Genomic DNA, 24,421 nt, shown 5'->3' with positions numbered 1-24,421 from the left:
TATTTACAAGTTCATCGGTGCCCGCCACGATCCTCTCGAGGCGGCGGTGTCCGCACACAAGGGTCCCGAGGCGGCGGTGTCCGCACACAAGGTTCCCGAGGCGGCGGTGTCCGCACACAAGGTTCCCGAGGCGGCGGTGTCCGCACACAAGGTTCCCGAGGCGGCGGTGTCCGCACACAAGGTTCCCGAGGCGGCGGTGTCCGCACACAAGGTTCCCGAGGCGGCGGTGTCCGCACACAAGGTTCCCGAGGCGGCGGTGTCCGCACACAAGGTTCCCGAGGCGGCGGTGTCCGCACACAAGGTTCCCGAGGCGGCGGTGTCCGCACACAAGGTTCCCGAGGCGGCGGTGTCCGCACACAAGGTTCCCGAGGCGGCGGTGTCCGCACACAAGGTTCCCGAGGCGGCGGTGTCCGCACACAAGGTTCCCGAGGCGGCGGTGTCCGCACACAAGGTTCCCGAGGCGGCGGTGTCCGCACACAAGGTTCCCGAGGCGGCGGTGTCCGCACACAAGGTTCCCGAGGCGGCGGTGTCCGCACACAAGGTTCCCGAGGCGGCGGTGTCCGCACACAAGGTTCCCGAGGCGGCGGTGTCCGCACACAAGGTTCCCGAGGCGGCGGTGTCCGCACACAAGGTTCCCGAGGCGGCGGTGTCCGCACACAAGGTTCCCGAGGCGGCGGTGTCCGCACACAAGGTTCCCGAGGCGGCGGTGTCCGCACACAAGGTTCCCGAGGCGGCGGTGTCCGCACACAAGGTTCCCGAGGCGGCGGTGTCCGCACACAAGGTTCCCGAGGCGGCGGTGTCCGCACACAAGGTTCCCGAGGCGGCGGTGTCCGCACACAAGGTTCCCGAGGCGGCGGTGTCCGCACACAAGGTTCCCGAGGCGGCGGTGTCCGCACACAAGGTTCCCGAGGCGGCGGTGTCCGCACACAAGGTTCCCGAGGCGGCGGTGTCCGCACACAAGGTTCCCGAGGCGGCGGTGTCCGCACACAAGGTTCCCGAGGCGGCGGTGTCCGCACACAAGGTTCCCGAGGCGGCGGTGTCCGCACACAAGGTTCCCGAGGCGGCGGTGTCCGCACACAAGGTTCCCGAGGCGGCGGTGTCCGCACACAAGGTTCCCGAGGCGGCGGTGTCCGCACACAAGGTTCCCGAGGCGGCGGTGTCCGCACACAAGGTTCCCGAGGCGGCGGTGTCCGCACACAAGGTTCCCGAGGCGGCGGTGTCCGCACACAAGGTTCCCGAGGCGGCGGTGTCCGCACACAAGGTTCCCGAGGCGGCGGTGTCCGCACACAAGGTTCCCGAGGCGGCGGTGTCCGCACACAAGGTTCCCGAGGCGGCGGTGTCCGCACACAAGGTTCCCGAGGCGGCGGTGTCCGCACACAAGGTTCCCGAGGCGGCGGTGTCCGCACACAAGGTTCCCGAGGCGGCGGTGTCCGCACACAAGGTTCCCGAGGCGGCGGTGTCCGCACACAAGGTTCCCGAGGCGGCGGTGTCCGCACACAAGGTTCCCGAGGCGGCGGTGTCCGCACACAAGGTTCCCGAGGCGGCGGTGTCCGCACACAAGGTTCCCGAGGCGGCGGTGTCCGCACACAAGGTTCCCGAGGCGGCGGTGTCCGCACACAAGGTTCCCGAGGCGGCGGTGTCCGCACACAAGGTTCCCGAGGCGGCGGTGTCCGCACACAAGGTTCCCGAGGCGGCGGTGTCCGCACACAAGGTTCCCGAGGCGGCGGTGTCCGCACACAAGGTTCCCGAGGCGGCGGTGTCCGCACACAAGGTTCCCGAGGCGGCGGTGTCCGCACACAAGGTTCCCGAGGCGGCGGTGTCCGCACACAAGGTTCCCGAGGCGGCGGTGTCCGCACACAAGGTTCCCGAGGCGGCGGTGTCCGCACACAAGGTTCCCGAGGCGGCGGTGTCCGCACACAAGGTTCCCGAGGCGGCGGTGTCCGCACACAAGGTTCCCGAGGCGGCGGTGTCCGCACACAAGGTTCCCGAGGCGGCGGTGTCCGCACACAAGGTTCCCGAGGCGGCGGTGTCCGCACACAAGGTTCCCGAGGCGGCGGTGTCCGCACACAAGGTTCCCGAGGCGGCGGTGTCCGCACACAAGGTTCCCGAGGCGGCGGTGTCCGCACACAAGGTTCCCGAGGCGGCGGTGTCCGCACACAAGGTTCCCGAGGCGGCGGTGTCCGCACACAAGGTTCCCGAGGCGGCGGTGTCCGCACACAAGGTTCCCGAGGCGGCGGTGTCCGCACACAAGGTTCCCGAGGCGGCGGTGTCCGCACACAAGGTTCCCGAGGCGGCGGTGTCCGCACACAAGGTTCCCGAGGCGGCGGTGTCCGCACACAAGGTTCCCGAGGCGGCGGTGTCCGCACACAAGGTTCCCGAGGCGGCGGTGTCCGCACACAAGGTTCCCGAGGCGGCGGTGTCCGCACACAAGGTTCCCGAGGCGGCGGTGTCCGCACACAAGGTTCCCGAGGCGGCGGTGTCCGCACACAAGGTTCCCGAGGCGGCGGTGTCCGCACACAAGGTTCCCGAGGCGGCGGTGTCCGCACACAAGGTTCCCGAGGCGGCGGTGTCCGCACACAAGGTTCCCGAGGCGGCGGTGTCCGCACACAAGGTTCCCGAGGCGGCGGTGTCCGCACACAAGGTTCCCGAGGCGGCGGTGTCCGCACACAAGGTTCCCGAGGCGGCGGTGTCCGCACACAAGGTTCCCGAGGCGGCGGTGTCCGCACACAAGGTTCCCGAGGCGGCGGTGTCCGCACACAAGGTTCCCGAGGCGGCGGTGTCCGCACACAAGGTTCCCGAGGCGGCGGTGTCCGCACACAAGGTTCCCGAGGCGGCGGTGTCCGCACACAAGGTTCCCGAGGCGGCGGTGTCCGCACACAAGGTTCCCGAGGCGGCGGTGTCCGCACACAAGGTTCCCGAGGCGGCGGTGTCCGCACACAAGGTTCCCGAGGCGGCGGTGTCCGCACACAAGGTTCCCGAGGCGGCGGTGTCCGCACACAAGGTTCCCGAGGCGGCGGTGTCCGCACACAAGGTTCCCGAGGCGGCGGTGTCCGCACACAAGGTTCCCGAGGCGGCGGTGTCCGCACACAAGGTTCCCAGCAGTGGCGCAAAAATGTAGTATATGTAGTATGCAGTATATGCAGTGCATAGGGGCGCCGCACATAGGGGGGCGCCATTTTGCCGAAATCATTATGTGAAAATCTTATTTAATAAAACGTCATAAATAATCAAAACCTTAGTTGTTAAAAATAATGTAATGAAACATTTTTATTCAACATTTTTTTGCATCTTTAATGAGTTCAAAAATGTGTTTATTATAAATTATTAAGACGCGGAACCGCCGTATCTCTTTACGACCACAACAAACAGGAGATTTTTCAGACGCGCACTTCAGCTTGCCCTCAGCACCAGGCGTGAGTCAAACGAGCGCGGAAAAGGTACAGGTGCCAAATGAGCTTCAGTAGAACAACAGTGAACTGCGGTCTGATGAGATGTTGTTATGTCAGTAAAACGTCCCAGGTTACGTATGTAACCATGGTTCCCCGAGGGAATGAGACGCTGGGTCGAAAACGCTAGCAAATCTATGTCATAGAACCTGACGAAGGTGAGGGGCGTAGACCATCCCGCAGCGTTGCAGATGTCCTGCATAGGCACACCTGCCAGAAAGGCCTTAGAGGCCGCCACACTTCTCATTGAGTGAGCCTTGACCTCCAATGGTGAGGGGAGATCAGAGGACTCATAGGCAACAGTAATGGCATCAACTATCCACCGGCTGAGGGTCTGCTTGGAAGCAGGATGACCTCTCTTAGGGGGACCAAAACAAACAAGCAGTTGGTCCGCCTTTCTCCACAGGGCAGCTCTGTGGACATGCGAGCACTGGACACATACAGTTAAGCCTCTGCTGGTCAGGCTCCCTGAAGGGAGGAGGACAAAAAGCCTGAAGTACGACAGTCCGTGGTGTAGAAGAGGGGACCTTAGGGACATACCCCGCATGAGGGTACAGAAAAACTTTGGCCAGACCGGGCGCAAAGTCGAGATAGGAAGGGGCCACAGAAAGGGCCTGCAGATCTCCAACTCTCTTTAGAGAAGATATCGCTAAGATAAATATAGTCTTTAACGTAAGAAGACGGTCTGATATCTCCTCAATAGGCTCAAAGGGAGGCCTACAGAGAGCATCTAGCACCACAGCGAGGTCCCAGGGAGGGACACGAGATCGTACCTGAGGCCTCAGCCTCATCACACCACGGAGGAAACGTGTAACCAGGGGGTCCTTGCCCACTGACTGCCCACCAAGAGGGGCGTGGTAGGCCGCTATAGCCGCCATGTAAACCTTCAGGTTGGAGTGGGTTAACCCGGCAGAGCCTGCAAGAATTCCAGCACTGTACCAATTGGGCAGTTAACTGGGTCAAGCTGGCGGTCTCCGCACCATGAAGTGAAGAGTCTCCACTTCAGGGCGTACAGTTTTCTCATTGAGGGAGCTCTAGATTGGAGGATGGTCTCAACAACCTCGGTTGAGAGACCAGAGGCTATGAGTTGTGTCCCCTCAGGGGCCACACGCACAGCTTCCACAACTCCGGGCAGGGGTGAAGGATCATGCCCTCCGCCTGTGAGAGGAGATCTCTCCTGACAGGAATCTCCCATAGAGAGCCGTCAAGGAGAGAAACCAGGTCCGAGAACCACACTCGGCCTGGCCAGAATGGGGATACTATCAATAGACGGACCCCATCCCGGCGCACTCTCTCTTGAACTCCCGGGAGCAGAGCAAACGTGGGGGAAAAGCGTAAAGACGAAGCCTCGGCCAAGTCTGTACCATAGCATCCAGCCCCAGTGGAGCTGGATGAGTCAGAGAGAACCAGAGGGGACAGTGCGATGTCTGACAAGTCGCAAACAAATCCACCTGAGCCTGGCCAAAAACTCTCCATATCTGCTTCACCACCTCGGGGTGAAGCATCCATTCCCCGGGCCTCGGCCCCTGCCTCGGCAGGATGTCTGCTCTCATATTGAGATGCCCAGGAATATGAACTGTTCTCAGCGAGAGAAGCTTGTCCTGGGACCACACAAGGATCCGGTGTGCCAGCTTGTATAAGGGGCGTGAACGCAGACCTCCCTGGTGGTTTATGTAAAAGACCACCGCTGTGTTGTCGGTGCACACCAACACATGGCGATCTGTTAGGTCTGGAAGAAAGTGTTTGAGTGCTCGAAACACGGCCAGCATCTCCAGGCAGTTGATGTGCCACAAGAGATGGCGCCCACTCCACAGACCACGGGCAGGGTGGCCATGTACAGCAGGCCAAAAGGTATCATGTTGGACGCTGCTTCTGAAACTGCTTGACAGTGAGTGACAGGCCTTCTCTGACTCTCGTGACTGCAGTGAGCATCGACACGATCCAAGCAGGAGACAGACGTGCCTGCATTGTGGTCGAATCCCACACCACGCCCAGATAAGTGGTCCTCTGTAATGGAGAAAGTACACTTTTCTTGGCGTTTAGTCTTAACCCCAACTCTTTCATGTGAGCGAGAACGACATCTCGATGTTGAACCGCCATCTGCTCTGACTGAGCTAAAATCAATCAATCGTCGATGTAACTGAGTATGCAGATGCCCTGGAGTCGCAGAGGAGCCAGAGTAGCATCCACACACTTCGTGAAAGTACAGGGTGAGAGTGCTAGGCCGAAGAGAAGAACCCGATATTGGTAAGATTTGCCCCTGAAAGCAAACCTCAGGAACTTCCTGTGACTGGGTAGGATGGAGATATGAAAGTATGCATCTTTTAGATCTATTGTGACAAACCAGTCCACGGACCTGATCTGAGACACGACCTGTTTGACAGTGAGCATTTTGAACTTCAGACGCATGACTGAGCGGTTCAATAGCCGCAGATCTAAAATCAGACGCAACCCCCCATCCTTCTTTGGAACAATGAAGTACCGGCTGTAGAACCAGGACTCCCTGTCAAGAGGAGGGACCACCTCGATGGCCTCCTTCCTCAAGAGAGTGTTCACTTCTTGTTCTAATACCAGAGCCTGCTCGGGGGCCAACTAATGTGAGAAAAACCCCTTTGAAAGGCGGCGGTGGAGTGCCGAACTGAATGCGATAACCTCTCTCTACAGTCTGCAGGACCCAAGGAGATACATTTGGCAGTAGTTTCCACACTGTGTTCCGAGAATGGTTTCTTCCACGACCTCGACACCTCGGTGTGGAGATCGGGAAAAAAAGGCAGGCTCCGGCGTGGAGGTAGCGGCTTAGTACGCAGAAAGCGTTCATCTAGAAGTTCATCTAGGGAGAAGCCGAATATTCACCAGAAGAGACGGACAGCAGCTCGTAAGTGTTGCGATACTTAGTCATAGATCTGTTGTTTAAATTATTTACTTGCTGTTGGGAAGGAATACTTTCGTTTCCCTTCTATTTCTATTCTGCATTTTCGTTGAGGTTTCGTTGTTTGATTGCACTTTCTGTTAATTATAATAATTTGCACCTCGGCTAAGAAGGAACCTGGATCATTTTCAGTGCTCCTTGCTAGCGAAGTGTTAGTTTCGCCTTGAGTTATTTGCACAAGGCTATTGGCTGGGCCAATCAGAAGCCGGCCACAGCTGTTTTCACGGTAGTGTGTTAGGCTGTATTTATCAGAGGTCCGAGCGCTGACGCGGAAGCATCAGCGGAAGCGTTCAGCCTCCTCGTGTGAAGACAGACGAGGGTAAAGACCATCGACTTTTCCTGCGCGACTTTAACCGAGCAACGACTCCGAGCGACACACTTAAGTATCTTTTCTTTTTCCCCTTCCTTACACACTCTCCGCTTTCCATCCTCTTTCCTGCCACCTCTATCATGTGCTTCCAAACTATTCGGTTCTCTCTCAACCACGCTCTAACGTCCCACGAGACGGCAACGTAATCCTGCTAACCTGCGCCTTATCTCTACCTCCTTCACTACACCTCTTTCCTTCTCTGTGGGTCTCTGGAATTGTCAGTCAGCTGTCAACAAAGCTGACTTCATTTCTGCTTTTCTTTAAAATCCACGCTCAGCATCTTGGGCTTGACTGAGACCTGGATTCGTCCAGAAGACTCAGCAACCCCAGCTGCTCTCTCTACTAATCTCTCTTTCTTCACACCCCGCAAGTTGGCCGGGTGGAGGCACTGGTCTGCTCATTTCTAACAATTGGAAATACTCAACCCGCTCTTCCCTATGCAATTACAACTCATTTGAATCTCATGCCATTACTGTATCAGCTCCGATAAAACTCCAGATCGTGGTCATTTACCGTCCCCTAGCCAAATTCTAGCCACCTTCCTAGAGGAGCTGGACGGGCTGCTGTCCTCTTCGTGGAGGATGGCACTCCACCCTAGTCTTTGGTGATTTCAACATTCACCTAGACAAGCCTTATGCTACAGACTTCCATGCACTCCTAGCTTCGTTTGATCTCAAACGCCTTACCACTACTAGCACGCACAAATCAGGCAACCAACTTGACTTAATTTACACACGCAATTGTACTGCAGATAACATTCTGGTACAACCGCTACATACTGGACCATTTCTTCATTACATTTACATTACACTTTGCTTCTCCTGTGCCACCAACCCCCCTACCAGTTACTTTTAGACGAAACCTGCGCTCCCTTTCTCCTTCCCATCTTTCCTCTGTGGTATCCTCCTCTCTTCCTTCACCCACCCATTTCTCATCTCTGGATGTAAACGCAGCTACTGAGACTTTATGCTCTACCTTAACCTCTTGTCTAGACGACATTTGTCCTCTCTCCTCTAGGCCCGCACGGGCTGCTCCTTCCAACCCCTGGTTATCCGAGGTTCTTCGTGAACATCGGACCACACTCAGAGCGGCAGAGAGAAAATGGCGCAAATCAAACGATCTGTCGGACCTCAGTAGGTACCAGTCTATGCTCACATCCTTCTCTGCTAAAGTCCACACTGCCAAATCCTCACATTTCCGCAACAAGATCGACAGCGCTCCAGACATGCGTAATCTCTTCAGAACATTTAATTCCTCCTCTGTCCCCTCCACCTCCTCCTCCACCTCTATTACAGCTGATGACTTTGCCACTTTCTTTACAGACAAAACTAGATCAATCAGTGGTCAGTTTTCACCTCCACGCACACAGGACCCTCACCCTACCACATCCACTGCTAAAACTCCCATCTTTTCTTTCTGTCCACTCACTGAAGCTGAAGTATCCAAGCTTCTCCTCTCCAACCATCCTACAACATGTCCTCTTGACCCAATCCCTCACACCTTCTCCAAGCAATCTCACCCACACTCTTACCTGCACTCACACACATCATCAACACATCCCTACTCACAGGTAACTTCCCCATTGCGTTCAAGCAGGCTCGGGTAACCCCACTGCTCAAAAAACCTACATTAAACACTTCTCTTATAGAAAACTACAGACCTGTCTCTCTCCTTCCGTTCATAGCGAAAACACTTGAACGAGTTGTCTTCAACCAAGTCTCACTGTTTCTTTCACAGAACGACAAACTGGATGCTAAACAGTCAGGTTTCAGGAGGGGCCATTCAACTGAGACTGCGCTTCTCGGTCACTGAAGCCCTGCGAATTGCAAAAGCCCATTCCAAATCATCAGTCCTCATTCTGCTGGATCTATCTGCCGCTTTTGACACTGTCAATCATCAGATACTCCTGTCCACCTCTCATCACTGGGCATCTCTGGCATTCCACTTCGCTGGTTTGAATCCTATCTCACTGGTAGGTCTTTCAGGGTGGCCTGGGAGGTGAGGTATCCAAAGCACATACACTGGTCACTGGGGTTCCTCAGGGATCAGTTCTTGGACCCTCCTCTTCTCCACATACACTACATCACTGGGTCCCATCATACAGGCACATGGATTCTCATACCATTGCTACGCTGATGACACACAGCTCTACCTCTCTTTTCAACCAGATGATCCAACGGTAACTGCAAGGATCTCAGGTTGCCTGGCGGACATCTCGGCATGGATGAAAGAACATCACCTGCAGCTCAACCTGGCAAAGACTGAGCTTCTTGTCCTCCCTGCCACTCCGACTCTACAGCATGACTTCACGATCCAGTTAGGTTCATCAACAATAACCCCATCAACTTCGGTCAGAAATCTTGGTGTAATCTTTGATGATCAGCTGACCTTCAAAGACCACATTACAAAACTGCTCGATCTTGCAGGTTTGCACTATATAACATCAGAAAGATCAGGCCCTTTCTGACAGAGCATGCTGCACAACTTCTTGTCCAGGCCCTTGTCATTTCTAGGCTGGACTATTGCAATGCTCTTCTGGCTGGACTTCCATCAAACACAGTCAAACCTCTACAAATGATTCAGAATGCAGCGGCACGACTGGTCTTCAACGAGCCCAAAAGAGCCCATGTTACACCTCTCTTTATCTCCCTGCACTGGCTACCAATCACGGCTCGCATCAAGTTCAAGACACTGATGCTTGCATATAGAACAACCACTGGCTCAGCACCCGTTTACTTGCACTCTCTATTAACAAACTACATCCCCTCCAGAAATCTGAGATCTGCTAGTGAGCGACGCCTCGTGATACCATCACAGAGAGGCGCAAAATCACTCTCTAGATCATTCTCATTCACCATTCCTGGCTGGTGGAACGATCTTCCCACCTCTATCCGGAATGCTGGATCCCTGTCAATCTTCAAGCAACAACTGAAAACTCATCTCTTTCGACAGCACTTGACTTCATCCTAAACTTAAAAAAAAAAAAAAAAAAAAAAAAAAAAAAATTATCTTTACTTATTCCTTCCTTTGGTAGTTTGTATTTATTTGAACAATGTCTGAGACTTGGTGTTGCAAGCACTTCGTATGTCTGATTGCCTCTTCAAGATTAATCGCTCGATGTATTCCCCAATTGTAAGTCGCTTTGGATAAAAGCGTCTGCTAAATGACTAAATGTAAATGTAAATGTAAAATCTAGTTTACTTTTCTGCGATTCAGCCTGTTTCTCGGTGGGCCAATCTATGTTCAACTTGGCAACCGCGCGAGTATCCTCCCTCCTCAAAGAGAGCCTTCCGGGAGTGAAGCGTACGCAGTGGCATTCTCTCACAATGCGGACAGTCGGCTCCCTCGAGAGCTGACTCTGCGTGCTTCACTCCCAAGCAGACCACGCACAGACTGTGTGTATCCCCTATAACGCGATCCGCTTTCGCCCTTATTCTTGGCTTTTGACAAACTGTGATGCTTGTGTACTGACGGACAACAATAAATAGGACTCACAGAACATATATCGTGACTGACACACACAGAGAGCTTTGCTGAATGACAGAAAGCTGAAGCCGGCTGCACCTCACGTGCTTTTAAGCTTCCTGGTCATGACGTCACCCGCACCTGACATCTTGCCATCAATTGGACTGATTACACATATGATTCAGAGCTTGATATCGCTGAAAGGCGTTCCCCTAGCATTTTCGTCGCAGCTCGAGTTCCTGAAGAGGAACAAACTTTCCTGTTCTGTCAGAGGTTTTACTGTGCTCACGGCGCACGCTCTTCACTGTATGCAAATATGAGGCGCACGCTCTCACTTCATCATAAATAACCCGCACAAGAAACTATACGAGCATACATCGTCAATTAAGTCATGAAATTACCAAAATTGTGATTAAAGCTGCAAAACTGTGCATGCATGTATACATGCATCACATTTAAGAAAGTCTCTCAAATGCATGTACTGAAATATTCTGCAATTCGAGATCACAATGGGACGCAAGATGATAGCCTATGTAAGTTTTTTTTTTTTTTTTTTGTCATTTAATGCACAGGTAGGCTAAATGTGAGCACAGTGCAGTTGTACTTTGTAATTTGTAAAGTACGAAAATGAAATGATATTTAAATGCATAAAATAAACATTTTACATTCTGGCATTTATGTGCCCTTTTTCACATTACTGCAGATGGGGAACTTTTATTTTATTTTCCTTTGTACGGAGCTCGATTTAAGTTTGACAAAACTGTTGCAATGAATTTATTTTGACAACTAATAGTGTTAAACAATTACTGTTTTTTTCAGAGTTCATTGATTATATAAAATTAGGTGAAGGTTGACTAAACTTTGAACTATCTGCATGTCTCATCCATGAATAGGCCTGTGCAATGATGGAGGACAAGCTTTTGGGGTGTTGAGACCCAGAACCAAGCTGACTGAACAATAAAACTATAGTGAGCCCTTTTATTAAAATAAATACCTGGAGGTAATACAAAAATGGTCATATTCACTCAATTACCTGATCTAATTCTAATTCTAATCTAACTTCACAAATTCTCAATTACAATTACGTACAAATTAATTGTATTCAGTTGTGTTTTAGGTACTAGTCAAATAGGCTACATTTCTATATTGAAATAATGAAGATTTCTGTGCCACCAAAGACTGGCCACCCCTATGAAAACATCCATTGCCTAAGAAGTTCATTTATGAGTATCTCAATTGCTCAAAATAAATAAATAAACAAATAAAACCCACATGTTTGTGAATGTGCATTTGATTTACATTTTAGAGAAACTGATAAGATTGTAAACAATACAAACTAGCCACCCATCACTGAAAATTGCTGTTTTGAATTCAAAATAGGCCATCTGTGATTCAAGTAGATCCGATGAGTTGAAAACTGTTGCTACTTCATACTTCAATACAAAACAATGCTGCATTTTGTCAAAAAGGAGATTTTTAAATGCTATAAAAGTGATTTTTATGTCTAAATATAAATCCATTAGCAAAACATGTGAAAAGAACCATATTACAAAGTGGAAATGGTAAATGAGACAATAAATGATCTTCTGCTGCCATCTATTGATCATAGTGGAAATCACGACATTCGTTTTAATAGTAGGCCGATTTGTTTTTCTGCCAGGTGAAATATTGGCGGAAATCTTCAACTTAGCATGGCCACTTTTCCATGAATTATCTCTATAAGTAAAAATGAAAAAAAACAAAAACAAATGCAGACATTCTTTAAAGTAAATTTTACTTACAGTGTTCTCATTTTATATAAAAATGTGCAAAAATATGAATAACTTTGAGGCCATTGAATAATAGGCCTATATATAAACTTTTCTGCGGGAGTTTGTTTTAGGGGCTACTAGAATACAGGGGGGCGCCAACACTGATCTTGCATATCCCTCTGCAAATGTGCAGTTGTGCCCCTGCGTGATGGGTACAGGTCTGACTGTTTTTTTTTTTTTTTAGTAAGTGTATAATAAGCATAAGGCTAAGTAATAGTGATTGTGCAGTAAGTGTATAGCAAGTGTAAAGCTAAATAATAATAACTGTGCAGTAAATGTATAGTAAGTGGCAAAACTTTTATATGCATTGTACCATTTCGATGAAGTAAATAAACATTATAAAAAAAATAAATAAATAAATAAACTTTTTCAGACAAAAATTATTGAAGACCACCAGAGGGTTAAACATAATTAAGACTATGATTTTAATGATTTGTTGGGCAAATAAAACAGTCATATAATGCGCAATGGTCTTTATTATTACCGGGTCATTCTGTGTCAAATCAAACATATTTCTAAAACTTCCCCAGCTCAAATGTTTGATTTTGCTAATATTTTTTTCTAAAGAAAGATAGACATGAATAGTGATGAAAGCCAAAATATGAAATGTCATGGGTGAATATTTACTGAGATTCAGAGTCAAATTACAGGGGATTAAAAACGACTTTAAAAAGATGGCAGCATCATAATGTTACTTTTACACACAGATTGGTAGGTCTGTTCGTAAAATCTGTTGCCTTTAGCAATCCTTGTTGCATTATGTGCTTTGTTGCACGCAAGCTTTGGAAAAAGAATATTTATGGCACTCAGACAGGTATGTTCAATGCAGTTATCCTGGCAGAAGGAAACAAGATACATCTCTAATTTCAACATTATTTGTTCTTCAGACATTCCTCTTTAAAAGAAAATAAGTATCATATTTTTGCAAACTGACCCATATTTGTTTTTTGACCACTGAAAATGTGTCAATTTTAACGATTTACTCCTGGAGCCATGTTAAAATTCCAATATCTCTGGAACCGAACCATATAGGGCCTTAAAAATAAAGATGCCAAAAGAAAAAGTTTGTTAAGACGCAATATCTAAAAAGGCATTAAGATATCTTTAATGCTTCTTGAGTTAAAGGCCTGCAAACTTTGGAGAAAAAAAACGTTCAGTTCCCCATTTTGAATGGTCACCACCGGCACATAATGCAACAAAGATTGCTAAAGTCAACATATTTCACTAACAGACCTAGCAATCTCTGTGTAAAATTAACATTATGATGCTGCCATCTTTCTGAAGTCATTTTTAATTCCCTGTAATTTGACTCTGAATCTCAGGTGAGAACTGCCATTTTGACCCCCCTCTACACAATAGTGGATTATTCATCCATGACATATAATATTTTGGCTTTCATCACTATACATGTCTATCTTTCTTCAGAAAAAAATATTAGCAAAATCAAAAAATTGAGCCGGGGACCTCTGGTTGAGTTGACAAGGAATGACCCTGCCATGTTTCAACAGGTCACCCAACTGCTGCAGTGTACCTGAGTGAAACCAGTGTTATAGTAAAAACCATAACATCGCTAGAAAACAGTTCTGACATCAGCAGAATGATGCTTATTCAATGAGTTAATCAGTGTGGATCAAATAATAAATGTCAGTTAATTAAAGGCTCAGTACATTTAGTCCCTGTAACAGCAGATCTTGCTAAACTCTACTCTGTTTTATTTTCTAGATCTCTGTTACCTGGAGGAAAAGGATGTGATCGTCTGTGTGTGAAAGCTGCTCCAGCTCAGTGTTTCTCTTCTTCAGATCATCAATCTCCTGCTCCAGTCGCTCCATTTGTCCTTCAGCTCGACTCACTGCAGTCTTTTCCTGATCTCTGATCCGCTGTGTCACCTCAGAGCGGCTTCTCTCAATGGAGCGGATGAGCTCAGTAAAGATCCTCTCACTGTCCTCCACTGCTGTCTGTGCAGAGCGCTGTTAGACACACATCACAATCAGCTCTTACTGCTTCCTCACAGCCTGAGAGCCACAGAGGCTTCAGTGGGACTGAAAGAGGAGTCAAACTGAGTCTCAAACTTCTCTTCTTCTCCAAACTCACCTTATGAGACTCCACAGCCGCTCTCAGCTGCTCCAGATCTTTCTGTCTCTGCTGGATTCTCTGCTGGAGTTCACTCTGAGTCTCCTTCAAGTGTTTCTGGAGGAGAAATAAAAAAAAAAAACAGCAAACCCAACACTTATTACATAAAACTATCACAAATTCATCAGGTAAAAGGTGCCTGTTTGATTAAAAAATATATATTCTTTACAGCATTTCTCAAGAGATGTAAGATCATTATATGAATTTAGGTTAGACATGAAGTCCTTTCACATGAAGGAGACATATATGATAACCTATTGTCAAATTAAGTGGAAAAGACAAGTCTATAAACGCTTATAATAGCTGGATCTGGCAACACAACAGGCTGTGCCCGCGTCCTCGCTCACAACGTTTGCTTCGTCAGCATCTCGCAACGATCGTTTTCATACCACGGACGCTAAAATTCTTGCAAACGGTCTAAACTGAACATGCCATGCAGACATTCATATGAGGAGTTTAACAGCAAATTAGTCATTCAGAGAACGAGTTTTATTTTTGAACATGAAACATTTATCGAGGTCCGGACATCGGTGGCCTCAGCGGGCTACGTATGGAAGCAAATGTGTGACAAAATTAAATTTGAAATGTAATATGCAAAATGGGAATGTATTTCTGTATTTAAATTTACATTTTCCCATTCATATGTGCAATATTTAGTGCAAAATGAAAATGAAAATTCAATTATATAATTAAAATTTGCCATTTTCTACACTAGTTTTAATATGCAAATTAACAACATATTATCAAGCTTTATAAGTTGCAAAATTAAAATTAAAATGTATTACCCAAACTGATTAGATATGTTTAACATGTCCAAGCAAAAACTGTAGCAAAATTATCTTAAATGCTGCTTTTCCTATAAATGCATTTAGACTTAGGACACTTGGGTTTGCTTTTTATTATCATGATACTGCGTGATAATTGTAGCAAAATGCAATGAGAGTTTCAAAATGCATTCTGAGCTAAAGGTGCAACAAAACTGTATTAAAATGGTGATTTAAATGTCTTTTTATTTTTCTTAAATGCACTGACACTTGCATACAGGTGCATCTCAATAAGTTAGAATGTCATGGAAAAGTTCATTTATTTCAATAATTCAAATCAAATTGTGAAACTTGTGTATTAAATAAATTCAATGCACACAGACTGAAGTAGTTTAAGTCTTTGGTTCTTTTAATTGTGATGATTTTGGCTCACATTTAACAAAAACCAAGACCGATAAAAAAATAAAATAAAAAATTTTGTGAATTGTTGGCCTTCTGGAAAGTATGTTCATGTACTGTATATGTACTCAGTACTTGGTAGGGGCTCCTTTTGCTTTAATTACTGCCTCAATTCGGCGCGGCATGGAGGTGATCAGTTTGTGGCACTGCTGAGGTGGTATGGAAGCCCAGGTTTCTTTGACAGTGGCCTTCAGCTCATCTGCATTTTTTGGTCTCTTGTTTCTCATTTTCCTCTTGACAACACCCCATAGATTCTCTATGGGGTTCAGGTCTGGCGAGTTTGCTGGCCAGTCAAGCACACCAACACCATGGTCATTAAACCAGCTTTTGGTGTTTTTGGCAGTGTGGGCATGTGCCAAATCCTGCAGGAAAATGAAATCAGCATCTTCAAAAAGCTGGTCAGCAGAAGGAAGCATGAAGTGCTCCAAAATTTCTTGGTAAACGGGTGCAGTGACTTGGTTTTCAAAAAACACAATGGACCAACACCAGCAGATGACATTGCACCCCAAATCATCACAGACTGTGGAAACTTAACACTGGACTTCAAGCATCTTGGGCTATGAGCTTCTCCACCCTTCCTCCAGACTCTAGGACCTTGGTTTCCAAATGAAATACAAAACTTGCTCTCATCTGAAAAGAGGACTTTGGACCACTGGGCAACAGTCCAGTTCTTCTGTGTGCATTGAATTTATTTAATACACGAGTTTCACAATTTGAGTTGAATTACTGAAATAAATGGACTTTTCCACGACATTCTAATTTATTGAGATGCACCTGTATATCTCAGTCCAAGCACTCAATACATATATGACCACAAGAACTTTAAGAATCATAAGCTTTTTTGTTTGTGTTTAGATAAATCGTTCAGAGAGGTTTGACCAAACTGTTAAACTAGGTTATTTTCAAATCATCCAAGCACCCGATTGATTTAATATTTGATTATTATGACTAAGTAGTATTAAATTGTAAATAAATTACAGATCCATCTTTGACATCTGATTGGTTGATAACTTTTGACAACGTTTAATTCAGGTACGAAAATAATTAATATCTAGCTCATGAGCACAGAGAGATTTGCGAGTGCACAGGGCCGTCTCTAAGCGAGAGCAGCTTACTGAGTGCGCAGGTCTGGTTGTGTGCTAGAGCAAAGGAAATCCGCGTGCGAGCGAATCGCGCATTACATTTATGTGTTTTCGCACTACAGTAATGCGCTCTGGACATTTGGCAGTAAAATAAGGCCACTGGATTAAAAAAAATAAATGGATAAATAAAAAAATAAAAAAACTTCCAATAAATGTCCAAACAGCGATTTTATCAGAGACTGATGTTATGATATCATCGTTTACAACTACTTTTGCATTTGATGTTGTTTGATAGGAATTGTTACTTATTATGGCCAACAACTGAGAATTTATTGCAATGATTTTAAATTCAGTTGAGGTATCTGACATAATATGACATATAACATTGACCTTTTATATGAAGTCTTTAGAGCCATGGGCTGTTTTTAGATAAATCGAGGGGTTTGACCAACCATAGAAGGACAGAGGTTATTTATATGTACAAATCATCCAAGCACCTGATTTCTAGCCATTTGATTAACATTTCTAAATATTACAATAACCAGTGTGTTAAAGCAAAACTGCGACAATAATTTTTTTTTTTTTAAAAATCAAAGAAAGGCCCTAATGAAGAAATCTGTTTCAAGATATTTTTTAAAAGTGCATAATGATAACTTTTGACAACGTTTAATTCAGGTGCGAAAATAATTAATCTTCATATATGTATATGCATATATATATTTAATTTCAACCCAAGTACACAATATATGTATGGCCACATGAACTTCAAGAACCATATACTTTTTTGTTTGTTTGGTTAGATAAATCGCTCAGAGGGGTTTGACCAAACGATTAGACAAACAGGTTTTGTTATTTTATATATATATATATATATATATATATATATATATATATATATATAAATCATCCAAGCACCCGATTCCTAGCCATTTCTAATATAGATTTGATTAATATGACTAAATAGTATTAAATTGTAAAGAAATTCCAGGATCAGTTCCCTCGTCACGTAGGTTTAGTATTTTCCTCGGGTCAGTTGTAGAAAAATCTGATTGGTTGATAACTTTTGACGTTTAATCCAGGTGTGAAAAGAATTTATATCTAGCGCAAGAGCACGGAGAGATTTGTGAGTGCACAGAACAAAGTTTGTGCGCGCACACGCACACTTTGAGCGAGAGGAGAGACACGTTTTAAGTGCGCGCACTGTCTCTGCGCGAGAGCAGCGTGTATCCGAGCGCGCGTCCGGGTTTGTGCGAGAGCAAAGGAAATCCGCGTGCGAGCGGAGAGATTCGCGCTCGCGCATTATATTTATGTGCTTTCACGCTACAATAATGCGCTCTCGACATTTGGCAGTAAAATAACGCCATATATGATACAGCTGGATACTGCAGTGAGGAGAAAAACTTGAAGTGTCAGCATTAAATTTGTCATTTCAGTTCATACCTCTTTGTCTTTTCTCTCTGCTGCAGTTGATACAGTCTCATGGTTTTTATGTTCATCCATTGCACACAGCATGCAAACACATTGCTGATCAGTACGACAGAAAACCTCCAGAATCTTATCATGTTTCCTGCAGATCATTTGCTTCAGTCGCAGGGGCGGATCTACCGGGGTGGCACGGGGTGGCAACTGCCACCCTAAGAAAAAGATGTGCCACCCCACCTGCCACCCCAGAATTATCACAGAATAAAATATAAATGTAAGCAGTGCTTCATGTGCTACTTTTCAGCCGCGGCGATGACAGTGCGATGGTGCACTATGGTTGCACGCGCACGCAGCGCGCCCAGTGTAGTCGGTTTCATTAACAAATGACTCTTATGAACCGGTTCTTTTTGATTCGAAAACACAAAGCGCAGCCCATAACAAATTGTTTTTACATTTGTTCGTGAATCAAATACTGCTTCTCGGTTTATTCAGAAGTCCTCTGAGAAATCTAATCCCGTCCGGATATGTCTGAGATTCATCTCGTAATTGTTTGGTGATCTGATTCTCCGACCGCTCGCGCCACTTTCATCAGATATAGAGGCCTTTCTGCCATATCGGACAAACAATAACATGGAATCAATAAGAAGATGCCGATCACGAAAACTAATAGCAGAGTTAGGTAAGAATCTTGTATTGCAGTTTTCTCGATTGTTAATAACTGATTTTAGTTGGCCCATTTTCCCAAATCATTAATTCAGTTCTCAAAACAAAGACACGTTTCTCAAAAAGTTTAACAATGAGTAAGTTAAACATTAGGCAGCAAAACTGATGACACCAATCAGAATCTGCATCCTAACAACAGAGAGAAGAGAGCATTCAGTATAATTACACTACAGTACCAGTACATTAGATGATGGAAATTTCCATATTCTATATGTACAGTAAACTGTAGCACATGTTGTACACCTTCAAACGTGTGACTGTCAAATTTTATTTGTAATCATTTTTCATGTGTAGCTACTGCATGTTTGCAGAACTGAGAAATGACTGCCTAGAGATATAGTCTTGTGTCAGGAGACCAGGAAACTACTGTATACTGTAATGAAATTTGACCAAATGTGCAGAGGATGCTGAATTTACTTATTTTTATTTATTTACTTTAGGCCTATGTGGTGCATACCAAGTTCATATACAATTCTTTTTCATCTACTATACTAGTGTTTTTCCATCTACTGCAAAATTACTTTACAGTAGTAAAATGAAAATGATCTATTCCCCAAAGTTCATTGCTGAATTATTATTATTATCTGTAATTTAATTTCTGTTGTATACTGTAACAGACATTGAGCTGCAATAATAATTCCTGAATCCTAAGAGTTTTTTAAGTGTTATTGATCTCATGAGTGTTCACTGGGCAGAAAAGTCATCTGTGTATTTGTAAGTATTTAAGAATACCTGTAATAACTAGATTGAAAAGTTTGAATGACACATTTATGCTGGCTTGTCTTAAATTCTTGTTTAAGAAACATAAATAGTTTGGTCAGTTAGATGTTCTAGATGTTTGCTAAAGTGTTTCTAGTTGGTTGCTAGGTTATTCTGGGTGGTTGCTAGGCTCTTGCAGTTGCTGGGGTGTTGCTAGACTATTGATAGTGTGTTTTGGGTGATTACAGACATTCCCACCTCTGGTAATAACAGAAAATCAAACATTGTTTTCAAAACTGATCCAGTTTCAATGCTTTCTTATTATTGCATTTCTTTCTAATGTTAGGAAATTCAAAAGTGTTACTCTTAAGCTTGCACTAAAACATGATTTATACCATCTAAGTAGCCTATGCAATATTAATAGAACCGCTTAAGTTCAGAAACATTTATAACCTGTTGAAGTTTTTTATATTGTGTATTGACTTGGTGCCATGATGGATATTGAAATGTTATTTATTTTTCATTTTAAACAGTATAGATGATTACTTAATGGTAATGCAATATTTGTGAACAACTGTGCATGTCAGACAATCAATCCCCAAAAACTATGGATGGGAGCTTGCTTTGGTGTTGCCACCCCTCATAGACCCCATGCCACCCCTTTGCCACCCTAAAAATTATTTTCTAGATCCGCCCCTGTTCAGTCGTCCAGTGGCATCAGTCACTTTGTGTCTCTTTCCGGAGCGAAACTCTTCATGACGCTCAAAATGAGTTTGACAGTAAGACTCCAGACACACAAGACAGGACTTGACAGCTTTGTGTTTTCTTCCAGTACAGATGTCACACTCCACGTCTCCAGGTCCAGCAGGAACAGCAGCTTTTAGTTTGGTCTTCTTCAGTTTCTCCACCACTTCAGCCAGCATGGTGTTTTTATTTAAAGCAGGTCTTGGACTGAAGGTCTGTCTGCACTGAGGGCAGCTGTAGACTCTCTTCTGATCCTCTTGATCCCAGCAGTCTGTAATGCAGCTCGTACAGTAACTGTGTCCACAGGGAATGGCCACTGGATCCTTCAGGAGATCCAGACACACCGGACACAAGAACTGCTCTGCTGAAAAAACACTGGCTTCAGCCATTTCACTGAGTCTACAGCAATGCGCACACACAAACAACTCAACAACATATTAGACTCCCTCAACTGGGTTTCCTGGTTCTGTGTTTAAAAGATGTGTGCAAAACAGGCGTGTCTGTAAATCTGTAAACTCACACTCTAAAATGTCCACTAGATGCCAGTCTCATACAGAAAGTCAGAGCTGGCCAGAACACAAAGTTGCTGTGAGCCAGACACACATAAACTGAAAGAACAAGTCGACATGAAAAAGTCACCCTACTGTATGTGTTTTCTAAATAAAGTAACCTTTTGTTTCATTCTAGCATCTTTAAACAAATGCTGCTAGAGTTGTTCTCAAAATTGACTTTTTTGCACTGCCTTTTAAATGTTTTGGTTATTTTTATTGCATATGTGAAATCAGTTATCAAGCTCACACAGGCATCCTAGCAGAGCAACCACAGGTGTTGTTCATTACAGTAACTAGGAACATGTTCTAATTAACAACAATATTTAATGTAAATTAAAATTTTTATATAGCACATTATACATAGAAGCAGCTCTACAGTGGACAATAGTGTCATTATTCAGATCAACTTAGTTTGCGTTGTTTCATCTCAGTTCAATAAAAGGTCAATGACTATGTTTACATGGACATGAGTAATCTAATTATTTACCTTATTCTAAATAAGACAATATTATGATTAAGGTGTTTACATGAGTTGCTTTTAGGAATACTCCACAAATCATCTTAATTCGATTTCGATTAAGGTCATCAAAAATCTCTGTTTACATGGTAGACTCTTAATCAGAGTATTGTCTTAATCGTATTAAAATCGGAGTATTGATGTCCATATAAACGTAGTCAGTGTTGCAAAGCTCATTTCAGTGTTTCTATTGATTTTACATGCATCTTTTTTTGCATGCTTGTTTTTTTATGGTTTCACGCATTTCTATCTTCTGATTGAAAAAGCAGTGATGGTGTAAAAGTGCCAAAGGCTGATTGTCTGAAAGCAAAATAAAAAAATTTAAAAAAAGTCCAGATCTGAATTAAAGGAATGTTCCAGGTTCAGTAAAATCTAGGTTGCATGGAGTACAATGTATCAGTGGTGTAAAGTGATCACACTTCATTACTATATTTACTGTATGTACCCACAGCTTTGGGCTCACCGTGGGCTCTCTGTGAACAGCCCACACTATGGGACTGCCCGCATTAATCCAATGATGGCCCAGTGTGGGCCAGCCCGTTTGGGCTCAGAGCAACTTTTGTACCTTTGGGCCCATGAAGGTTTTTGTGTAGGCAGCCCTGTAATGCAACAAGGAGAATACAAACACCATTGACTGGCCATTCTTTAGCCACTCAATTGAACTGGAATGGCTCAAACCAAAAGACACCTTTTCAGAACCTGTTGTTTCAGATTGGCAGGGATCCACAAATCTGGCTCAGGAGATACACTTTCCTGCAGAGTTTAGTTCTAACCTTAATCAAACACACCTGAGCATGCTAATCAATGTCTTTAGCATAATTAGAAAATCACAGTTGGTTGAGTTTGATAAAAGTTGGAACTAAACTCTGCAGTAAAGCGGGTCTCACAAGTCATATTTGAGGTGCAACAGACATGAGCCTGTTAATAATAATTTTGTGGGTAGTTTTCTTCCTTACTACTAGGGGTGCTAGGGTGTTTTAGGTTTCCTTAAGTAAAGCCATGTGGGTAGATGGAGTAGCAATAACAAGCAGCAGTAGCCAGCATAGCTTACCTGCTGAGCACATTGTGCAGTGTCCTGGTTGGTGTCATTTCAAGCCCAGTATAACGTAAGGAGTTGATGTAACATCTCTGCAAAAAAAAAACATGTATGTATGGCCTATGTTTGGATTGATGCTAAGAGTTTAAGGCAGTGTATTTGTATGCATTTTAGAAGGACTCTTTATTGGTGAGGTCACCACATCATGGTTCAGTTTGAATATGGATATAAAGTTCTTTTCGACGTGGGACCATAGTCTGGAATATTTTTGACTGTTCCTAATTAGGAAGAGTCTGGTGTTTGAGAGCTGTGGCGTGTTTTCATTACAAGAGGCTAGATTATTCATTTGCTATCAGCCAACTTCACCTACGGACAGTGTTTGGACATTTATGCACTACAGATAAGACTTTTGCACACATCAACTTTCCCATGACAAAATCCTACAATCTTACATTGCTTTGTTTGCTTTCTTTTGTTTTGTTTTTGTTTTTTGTTCTTTTGTGTATTTACGTTTTTGGCTATTTGTAGCTGTATTAACCTGAATTGAATGTTTTCTATTTTGTATTTAAGAAATTGATTTGAAATATCTTTGACTACTGTACATTTTTGAAAATACAGACATTAGTTATGTGGTGACTGCTTCCATTTCAGATGTATAATAACGTTTTTCCCAAAGACTTAAGTTATAGTAGCTGGAAAGTATTGATAGTGAAGATGTATTGTTGTTGATTAATAGTGCAGGCCCTGTGTGGGCCTAGTGAGGGCTTCCTGGGGGCTAAGTGAGAGCTGCCCGTGCAGGGCCAGCACTAAGGGGCCAACGTTTTGCCAATTAGCAAATTCTCAGGGGCCCTGTGTTGGCAGCCCGCTGGGGGCTCTTAGGCTTGTTTGCAGGGTATTATTCAGTACACACGCATGTGTATAGGCCTATACATAATTCCCAGTTGCGTCATAACTTATGACGACATCACCTATATGAGTCATGTGCTTTGGGTAGTGACCTGAAATAACAAGACTGCAGATACAAGTGGCTGAAAAAAATTAAACACAAATGTGTCATTTTTGCTTCTTAGTATGGTTGAATTGGAATGGATCATTGAAGCTCAGTAGCAAAGACACTGGTTAATAAAATGGGATTAAATACAAAAATGATATTGTAAGTTTGTGTAATATTCTGAGTTTGCATTCAACTGTTTTTATTCATTTTGAGGAATATTGAATCTGTTTTTGTGCAGGTGAGATGAGTAAATACATGTTCATATTTAGTCTAGACCTCCAGTAAGCATCATGTCCACACAGCGCACACAACACCTCTGTACTTACTCCCGATTTCTCTCAACATGGAAACACGAGAGCCATCAGTCAACAAAGTCAGTGGAGTTACTTATTTGAAAAAGTAACACAGATTAGAGGTCTGCTACCCGACCCGGTTAATGTTTAATTACAGTTGTTGTTTTGTTTTTTTACAATCGCTATGACAATTTTTTTCAATACTACTAACAATTTTCCTAAACTCTTAACGCACCAACACACCTACATGTAACGGGCCTGACGAGACGTGTGGATCCATGTGCAAGCTTTTATTGAGCAGAGACGTGGTCGTACAGGCAGGGTCAAACAGTGGCAAACAGGTATAACATGGGCGAGACAGAGTAAACAAAGACAAGCGTGGGTCGACGATCGGCGAACAGTATCCAAAGGGGCTTGACAAGAGAGGTAATCCAAAACGTGAGCGAGAGTCCAGTCAGGGGAAAACAATCCGAACAAAGGCAAGGCTAGGCGAGGCGAGACAAGGCAAGGCTAGGAAAACTAACGGGGTTCTGTAGGGCAGTGATAATGCATACAATACTCGGCGACGAGGGAGATAAAGTCCGTGGCTTAAATAGGGTATGTGATCAGTGTGATTGGTTACAGCTGTGTGCGTGTGATTGGTGAGATGGCTGATGGGAAACGCAGTCCATTGTGATGTGTGGTGAGAAAGTCAAAGTGGTGAGCGAGTGACCTCTGGTGTTGAATGAACGGAAGTGCAGACCAGATTCGTGACAGAGCCCCCCCCCCAAGGAGCGGCTTCCAGACGCTCCACACAGTCTATAATCAGGAGGGAGGTGGAGCGGAGGCGGAACAGGGGGAGGGATGGAGGGCCAGGTCCTTGTGGAAGCGGAGTGATCTGAGACCGAGGCAGAGCAGGAAGCCAGGGCAGAGTGGACGGGACTGGAGCCCACCAGGGCGGAGCCGATGAGGCAGACGAGACCAGAGCCCACCAGGGCAGAACCGAC

The 24,421-nt window shown here is 45.1% G+C and overlaps 1 pseudogene; it reads right to left on the bottom strand.

Moving 5' to 3' along the window:
• The window catches only part of LOC131526388 (tripartite motif-containing protein 16-like), a 39,559-nt pseudogene extending 18,792 nt beyond the window's left edge, over nt 1–20,767 (bottom strand).
• Nucleotides 20,768–24,421: the final 3,654 nt, after the last annotated feature.

The sequence above is a fragment of the Onychostoma macrolepis genome, chromosome 19 (assembly GCF_012432095.1).
Source record: "Onychostoma macrolepis isolate SWU-2019 chromosome 19, ASM1243209v1, whole genome shotgun sequence".
Classification (NCBI taxonomy): domain Eukaryota; kingdom Metazoa; phylum Chordata; class Actinopteri; order Cypriniformes; family Cyprinidae; genus Onychostoma; species Onychostoma macrolepis.
Note: the sequence above shows the minus strand (reverse complement) of the source record. Positions and strands in the feature narration are given on the sequence as shown.